Source organism: Capricornis sumatraensis, chromosome 9 (genome assembly GCF_032405125.1).
Source record: "Capricornis sumatraensis isolate serow.1 chromosome 9, serow.2, whole genome shotgun sequence".
NCBI classification, from domain to species: Eukaryota; Metazoa; Chordata; class Mammalia; order Artiodactyla; family Bovidae; genus Capricornis; species Capricornis sumatraensis.
Window position 1 is genome coordinate 20,554,089 of NC_091077.1, and position 8,060 is coordinate 20,562,148.

Consider the following 8,060-nt stretch of genomic DNA (forward strand, 5'->3'; position numbering starts at 1 on the left):
TCATTTTTAAGCGCACAGCTCAGCGGCATTACGCACATTCATATTGTCATGCAAACCATCCCCGCCATCATCTCCAGAACTTTCTCATCTTCCCAAACTGAAACTCTGTCCTCATTAAACACTGACTGCCTGTCTCCTCCACCACCCTCTGGCCCCACTACCTACTTTCACACCTGGGGAGGGTGTGAAGAGAAGGGAACTCTCCTACACTGTCGGTGGGAATGTAAACTCATACAACCACTATGAAGAGGAGCATGGAGGTTCCTTAAAAAACTAAATAAGAGTTACCATATGCTCCAGCAATCCCACTCCTGGGTATATATCCAGAGAAAACCCTAATTCGAAAGATACATGACAAACTTCTCTGGGGGTCCAGTGGTTAAGAATCCACCTTGCAATGCAGGGTATGAGCATTTGATTCCTGGTCGGGGAACTAAGCTCCCACGTGTTGCAGAGCAACTAAGCCCATGTACCTACTGTACATGTACCTACTGTAACTACTGAAGCCCACGTGCTCTGGAGTCTGTACACAACAACTAAAGACTCTGTGTGCCACAGTGCAAGATCCCCCATGACACAAGGAAGATCTTGCGTGCCACAATTAAGACCTTTGCTGTTGTTCAGTCGCTCAGTTGTGTCCAACTCTTTGCAACCCCATGGACTGCTGCAAGCCAGGCTCCCCTGTCCTTTGTTATTTCCCATAGTTTGCTCAAACTCATGCCCATTGAGTCAGTGATGTCATCCGACCATCTCATCCTCTGTCGTCCCCTTCTCCTCCTGCCTTCGATCTTTCCCAGCATCGGGGTCTTTTCCAAAGAGTCAGCTCTTTGCGTCAGGTGGCCAAAGGATTGGAGTTTCTGCTGCAGCATCGGTCCTTCCAATGAATATTCAGGGTTGATTTCCTTTAGGATTGACTGGTTTGATCTCTTTGCAGTCCAAGGGATTCTCAAGCATCTTCTCCAGCACCACAGCTTGAAAGCTTCAATTCTTCGGCGCTCAGCGTTCCTTATGGTCCCAATCTCACATCTGTACATGACTACTGGAAAAACCACAGCTTTGACTATATGGTCCTTTATCAGCAAAGTGATGTCAGCCAGCTGAGGGGAAATAAAGATGCTTGAGCTTGGAGAGACGGGAGTTCGTGACCACTTTGTCAGCCACATTATTTACGTGATATTTATTAATATTCCTTTATTCAGTTTTCAATACATAATTTCAGTGCCTCCTGTGTGTCATGCCTTACACAGAACACTGGGAACCCAGAGAAGGCCAGGGCAGAAATCCCCGCTCCCACTTGTGGCACAGTAGGGGATACGGAATTACAGAATGTAATTGCAACCTGTGCTTGCTGCATTCAGGAGAATGGGGGAGGAGTAAGGACAGGACAAAAGAAAGACCTGCTTTAGTTGGGAAGTGAGGCTGTCTGAGGGCCGTTTGAGCTGAAGACGGAGGAATGAAACTAAGGCAAAGGGGATATGAAACAGCATCTAAGGCAGAGGGCATGGTCCGTGCAAAGGCCCTGGGGCAGGGCTGTGACAGGTTCATTGTGGAATGGGGAGGAGGCCTGTGTGGCTGGAGCAGAGTGAGCGAGGGGGAGAGGGAGGAAAGGCGGGCAGGTAGGCGGTGGGGCAAGTTATGCAGGACCTTGTGGTCCACAGGGAGGACTTGGGTTCCCCACACCCCGGGAGGGAACTGTAACTTCCCCCCAGGGAGTTACAGGCCCTGGAAGTCTGTTGGGAACAGGGAGGGGCCGTGGTGGAAGTGTAACTTGACCCGGGTGCTCACTGCCTCCTTCTGGTGGCCACTATGGGGATAACAGACTGTGGAGACCAGGATGGGAGCTGGGGAATCAGGACTGAAGGACACAATGATGGTATCAGGTCAGTTTATCCAACTGTGGGCCTCAGGGACCCCCTCCGTAAAATGGCACTGCCCAGCATTTAGTACATGTTCAGTAATTACCAGTTTGCCCTGAATAGCTCACTGAATCCTCCCAACAGCTCTATGAGGAAGGAGTTATTATCATCCCTGTTTTACAGACGAGGAAAAGGAGGCGCCGAGAGGGAAGGCGACTTACTCAAGGACACACAGCTGGCAAGTGGCAAAGTGAAGTTCTTGCTCTTAACTCCCTTGCATGACACCAGGGAGCTAAGATTATACACACGTGTGGGCAGGGCAGATGTTTCTGAGCATGAATGACGGGAGTAGTTGATCTGGTCTGGGAGGACTGTCTGGAGGTGGTGGACCTGAGACTTAAAAGATGAGCTGAAACTACGAGGCACCTTTGCAGGAGGCCTTGCAGGGCAGAGGCCCCGAGGGAAGACCCACCAGGAAGCGCGGCCCAGGTGGGCCCATACCTAGCAACCAGCGCCATCTTTCCAAGATATGGCCCTTCCCCTCTCCCCAGCAGCACTGCTTCCAGGGACCACCCCCTCCCTCTCCCTTTCAGATTGGGTGGCTTGGTGCTGACGCCCTCCCCCAGCCACCTCCAGCTGGTAACAATCCCCAGAAAGGGGTCATTAAGTGGCCCAGCTGAGGCCACCGATAACCAGCGCACAGGCACTAGTTTAATTTTCCACTGATTTGTGTGCGGTGGGCCCCCCCCAGAGCTGAGCCATGTGGGTGTGGGGAGAGGAGCATCCAGCCCCATAGCCATCTACAGGGAGTGAGGGCAGAGGAGAGGGCTTGGGGGCCTCACTGAGAGACAGTTAGGGGGCAACTAACATGATTTCTGCCTGCCCCAAATCTCACCAGCCGGGCCCTACAGTGGGGATTTCTGGGTTGTACTGGGTCCTTTGTCCTTCACACTCTGACAGCCACTTCTGTCTTCAACCTCCACCCACCCATCTGTCCATTCAGCCATCCAGTTGTCCATACGTTCATCCATCCATCCACCCCTCATCCACAATCTATCCATCCACTTATTTCCATCCATCATCCATCCATCCACCCACAGTCTATCCATCCCTCCACTCATCCATCCATCCCCCCACTCACTCAAGTATTCATCCGCCCACAGTCTATCCACCTACCCACCCACCCACTCATCCATCCATCCACCCACCCACTCATCCATCCCTCTATCCCTCTCTCGCTCCCTCCCTGACCCCTTGTCCCTCCCTGCCACGGACAGGCAGTTACTGATCACCTAACATGAACAGGCACTACTTTGGGCCCCAGTGGTTTTCTCCACACCTTACCTAGTATCCCTCCCAGACCATCCCTTAGGGTCGCTAGACTCAGCGTCCTCCTGCACAGTCCTGCCTGCCCCCTATGCTCCCATCTCAGGAACAATTCCACCCTTGCTTTCCGTCCCTGAAGCTGGGATCCCAGCATTAGCCTCACATCCTCCCCCATCTCCCACTCCACAGCTTGTGGCCCCCCACATTCTTCCCATTCACCCCCGTGGGACTCTCCCACCCACGCCCAGGTCTCACTTTCTGCCATGTGTATCACCACCTCCATTTCCTCCTGGCCTCCATTCCAAATGTCACAGCTGCCTGAAATCTGGTCACAGCCCTCCATACTCAAACACCCTCTATGGCTCCCTGCTACCCCAGAAGGAAGGCCTTGCTCTGCATCCCGCCAGGCTAGGCCCACCAGGGTCTGGCTTCACACTTCCCTCTCGCCCCACTCTGCCTCCTCATTTCCTCCCCACCTTAGCTTGGTCACGCCCAGCACATCCCCACCGCCACACCTGCCTCTGTGTGGCTCCTTCTGCCAGGAATGCCCTTCTTGCCATCTCTCTGAGCTGAAAGCCTTGGCATCCCCCCTGCCCCGGCTTGGCTCACATGCCATTTCCTCCAGGGAGCCCTCCCGAACAGAGCCTGTTCCCTGGGTTTCCATCTAAGGACCAGCCTCTTCCACCCTGCCTTCGGCTCTGCCCCTCAGGTTCTCGGAGCCTCACAAGGCCACCAGGGGTAGAGGTGGGCCAGAGCACCGTGTCAGCAGCTGGTGTGGGGCCCGGGTGTGACACTCACCACCCGGGTGACCTGACCTCCAGTAATAGCAGCCACTCACAGATGACAGAGATGGAGGCTGCTTCAGAAGGCAAGCCCTGCGCCACTATGTTGCTCTGGCACATCTCTGCATCCTCACACAGCTACCGCCCCTCTCTGAGTCTGTATCCTCTTCCGGAATGTGGGGAACAAGCCTTCTTTGTGGGCTTGTTGGGAAGACTCCAGTTGGTTATTGTCTTGAGCTGTCTGCTCAGCACGGTGAAGTTATGGCGATTTGCTGTGTGACCTTGGGAAAAGTGCTGTCCCTCTCTGAGCCACTCTGTCCCTTCTCTGGACTTCTAGAATGAGCAGCAGCCAGCTCTGCCCTGCTCCTGGAGGGGCAGCCTCAGGAGCCCCCAGGGGAGGGTCTTCACACCCCACATTTGCCAGCCCAGGAGAAGAAAGGATGGAAGAGAGGAAGGGCTTCTAGAAGGTAGGAAAGTGCTGGGACTTGGAGCCAGGGTGGAGGTGGGGGGGTTCGTGCATGTGGTCAGGGAAAAGGCGTCTAGGGCTGAAGTGAGAGGCGGGGCTGGCAGTGTTGGCTGCCTTCATTCACTCACTTACGGAGACCATTCATTCATTCTTTCTTTCATTCATTCACAAAATATCGCACTGACTTCTTTAGCAGTTAAGCCCCCAGGCTCTGCAGCCGAGTGGCCTGGGTTCGAATCCTTATGCTGCTTCAACCCTAGCTCTGTGGACAAATCCATTTACCATCCCGTGCCTCAGTTTCCCCCTCTGTAAAGTGGAGGGTGGCATACTGTGACCCCTTCTGCCCTCTGTGCTGTCCGGGTCTGCACTGCCCACCCGCCCCCCCCCGCCCCGGCCCTGCTCTCTGTGTCTCCCCAACTCTCTTCTCCGGGGCTCCCCGCCCTTCCCCTCCTCACCGCCGACATTCCCGGCCCGGGCGCTCCGGGAAACATTCCGTGGTTTGCAGCAGACTGTCCGGCTCCTCAGTCCCTCAGATGTGGGCAGAGTGGGCGGCGGCCGGGCGGGCGCGGGCCGGGGGCTGGGGAGACTGTGTGCCCCCTGAATCCCACCCCAGCGCCGGGCACACGGCGGGGGAGGCAGCGGGCGGTACTCGCAGACGGGCAGAGAGACCTCCTTGGCAGATGGGGAGGCCCTCTGCTACTCACAGCCCTCCCAGGGCTTGCTAGTGCCCCTTGCATAAAACCCCAAGTCCTCCCCACAAGCCCACAAGGCTCGGCACGACCTGCCCCATCCCCTCCTCCCTCTTTTCCCCTTGCTCGCTCTGCTCCAGCCAAACGGGCCTCCTCGCTGTCCCTCCAACACACCAGGCACAGTCGTGCCCCAGGGCCTTTGCATGCATTGTGCTCACGACCTCCAGATCTTTAGTCCCTGCTATCACTCAGGTTGCAACTCAAAGAGACCTTCCTTGCACACCCGGCTCCCTGGTCAGGTCCATCGCTCTCTCTGCTTATGTCTTTACAGCTTCCCTATCAATTTGAAATTGTCTCCTGTGTTTATTCATTTTCTCTCTTACTCCCCACACCCACCCCAAGCTGGACCATGAGCCTAGAAAGGGCAGGGCTGGGTCAGCCTGGTTCACTGCTGACATGTAGTAGGCACCCGCTTAATAGATGGAGCGAGCAGCCATGAAGTCCTCCTAGAATCTAACCACGATCTCTCCTGCTTTAGCTGTGTGAATATCACACAGTTCCTGACCTGGGCACAGCCCTTAACAGCTTGCCAGACACCTCCACCGTCATAAGCTCATTGGATTTCCCACAAAGACCCTGTAGGAGAGAGGCCTTATCATTCATGCTCCCCGCCCCCATTTTACAGGTGAGGAAATTGAGGTTCAGAAATGTGAGCTCATTTGCTCTTTGAATGAATGAACAGAGAGTGAACAAACAGAGCTGCATTATGACTTTTGAGGGCCCAGTGAATTTTGCCTTCCTCCCTAAAAATAAAATTATTAACAATTATGCTTTCTGGCTGCGTTGGTAAACACATAAACATAATCCGGGGTAGACTCACTGCTGTGTGTTCATTATTATCATATTAGTGTTCTTCTGATTATTTTTTAAAAAAACTTAAAATGTTTCTGAGGACACTGACAGTCCCACGGACCCCGGTCACTGTAGATGTTGAGTCTGCCTGGGGTACTGGGGACTGAGACTGAAATCTTGGGCACTCCCCACACTCCCCTGTCCAGACCCACATTTTGAATGCTGCCTGGTCCCTTCACCCACCTTGCGATCGTTGAAGCTCTGAGCGTAAAGGGACCTTTTTAGACTCGCTTGATCCTCTCCACTTAAGAGGATGCAGTTCCCACCAGGTGGGGCTTGGATGCCTCCTGTGATGGATGCCTTATTACCTTTCAGCCTTCTTCCTAAGGATGAGCTGAGGCTGAACCCTCCTTGCAGAGGCTGAACCCTGCCTTCTGGCGTTACACAGACCTCAACGCCCTCCCCTACAACCTCCTCGGCTTCCTGTGCCCAAGGACAGCCTCACCTGGGGAGATTTAAGACCTATCTTGGGTCTGGCTGTTTCAGCTCTTGTGTTGGGAGCTCCATGTGGGTGGGGCTGGGGCAGATCTTCTGTGTGGGGCCCAGGTAACCAAGCTTGAGACTTGAGTCCAGAACAAGATGGTGAATTTGACTAAATTTGCCCAGGCTTTTTAGGGCTGAGGCCCCAAGTCTCAGTCTTTAGCTGCAGGCTGTTGAACCCCATTCTCTTTGCTCTTCCGGATATATCCCAGTTTGATACCTGTCCTTAGCTGATCCGTGGAAGTGAAAGTTGTTCAGTTGTGTCCCACTCTTTGCAGCCCCATAGACTATACAGTCCATGGAATTCTCAAGGCCAGAATGAGTGGATAGCCTTTCCCTTTTCCAGGGGATCTTCCCAATCCAGGGATCGAATCCAGGTCTCCCACATTGCAGGCAGAGTCTCTACAAGCTGAGCCACAAGGGAAGCCCAATAGCTGATCCATAACCTCCCTTGTACTGGGGCTTCTACCTCTATTGATAAGACCTCAAGTTTGCACAGAACTATTTTCCTTGTCACAAAGTGCCAGTTCTGCTCGACTTTCCCAAGACCCTGGCGGTAGGTGATAGGGAATTGCCCGCTCACTTCTGACCTTCAGCCCCAGCTCTCTCCTCCAGTTTCCAGCTCTGCCTGCCACTTCCTGGGTGACTTTAAGCAAATTATGCCGTTATCTGAGCTTCCAATCTAATCATCAGGTTCTCGCTTTTCTTCATCTGCAATCCATCCACTTCCCTCCACCCCCCAGGCACCCATCATAGCTGGCGTGGATGCTTCCCGGCCTCCCCTTGGTACCAGCTGCCACGTCAGTCTCAGAAAATCCCTTCTCCCCACAGAAGTCCAAGGGAACTTTAAAGAATGTAAAACAGGCCCCATCCCTCCTCAGCCCACAGCCCTTCAGGGCTCCAACCTCCCTCGGGGTAAAAGCCTGAGTCCTCCCCATGGCCCCCAAGACCCTGCACGACCGGCCCCATCCCCTCCATGCCCTCCCTTCCTCCCTCTCTACCCTTCGCTCAGTCTGCTCCACACGGCCTCCTTACTGTTCCTCCAGTACACCAGGCACAGTCCTGCCCCAGGGCCTTTGCATGGGCCCTTTTCACTTCTAATGAATTTTGTCATCTGCCTGGTCTCAGGTGATATGTCACCTCCTCAGTGAAGCCCTCCTAGATTGCCCAGCCCAGCTCAAAGCCTCCAGCTTCTTCGAACCCCTTCCACAATCATAACTAAGTCTGATTTTGCGCACTGATTTTGCTTTTTTCCCATATTGCAACATCAGCCCCAAGAGGAAAGGGGTCTTTGTCTGGGTCACTGGTGTGTCCTCAGCAGCAGAACAGGGCTAGAGGAACAGTACGTGTTTAATCAGTGTTGGCTAAATGAGGAATGAAAATGAAAGCAATGCACAACACTTCTCAGGAATGTGGGAACACCTCTGAACTGGTGGACCCCAAAACCTTCATACTCCAAGAGCAATCAGCTCCTCCTGCCCCCAACCAACTTGAGTCACCTCAACTCCAGGGGGGTTGTAATGAGGGATCAAAGGAGATCTCCCATCTA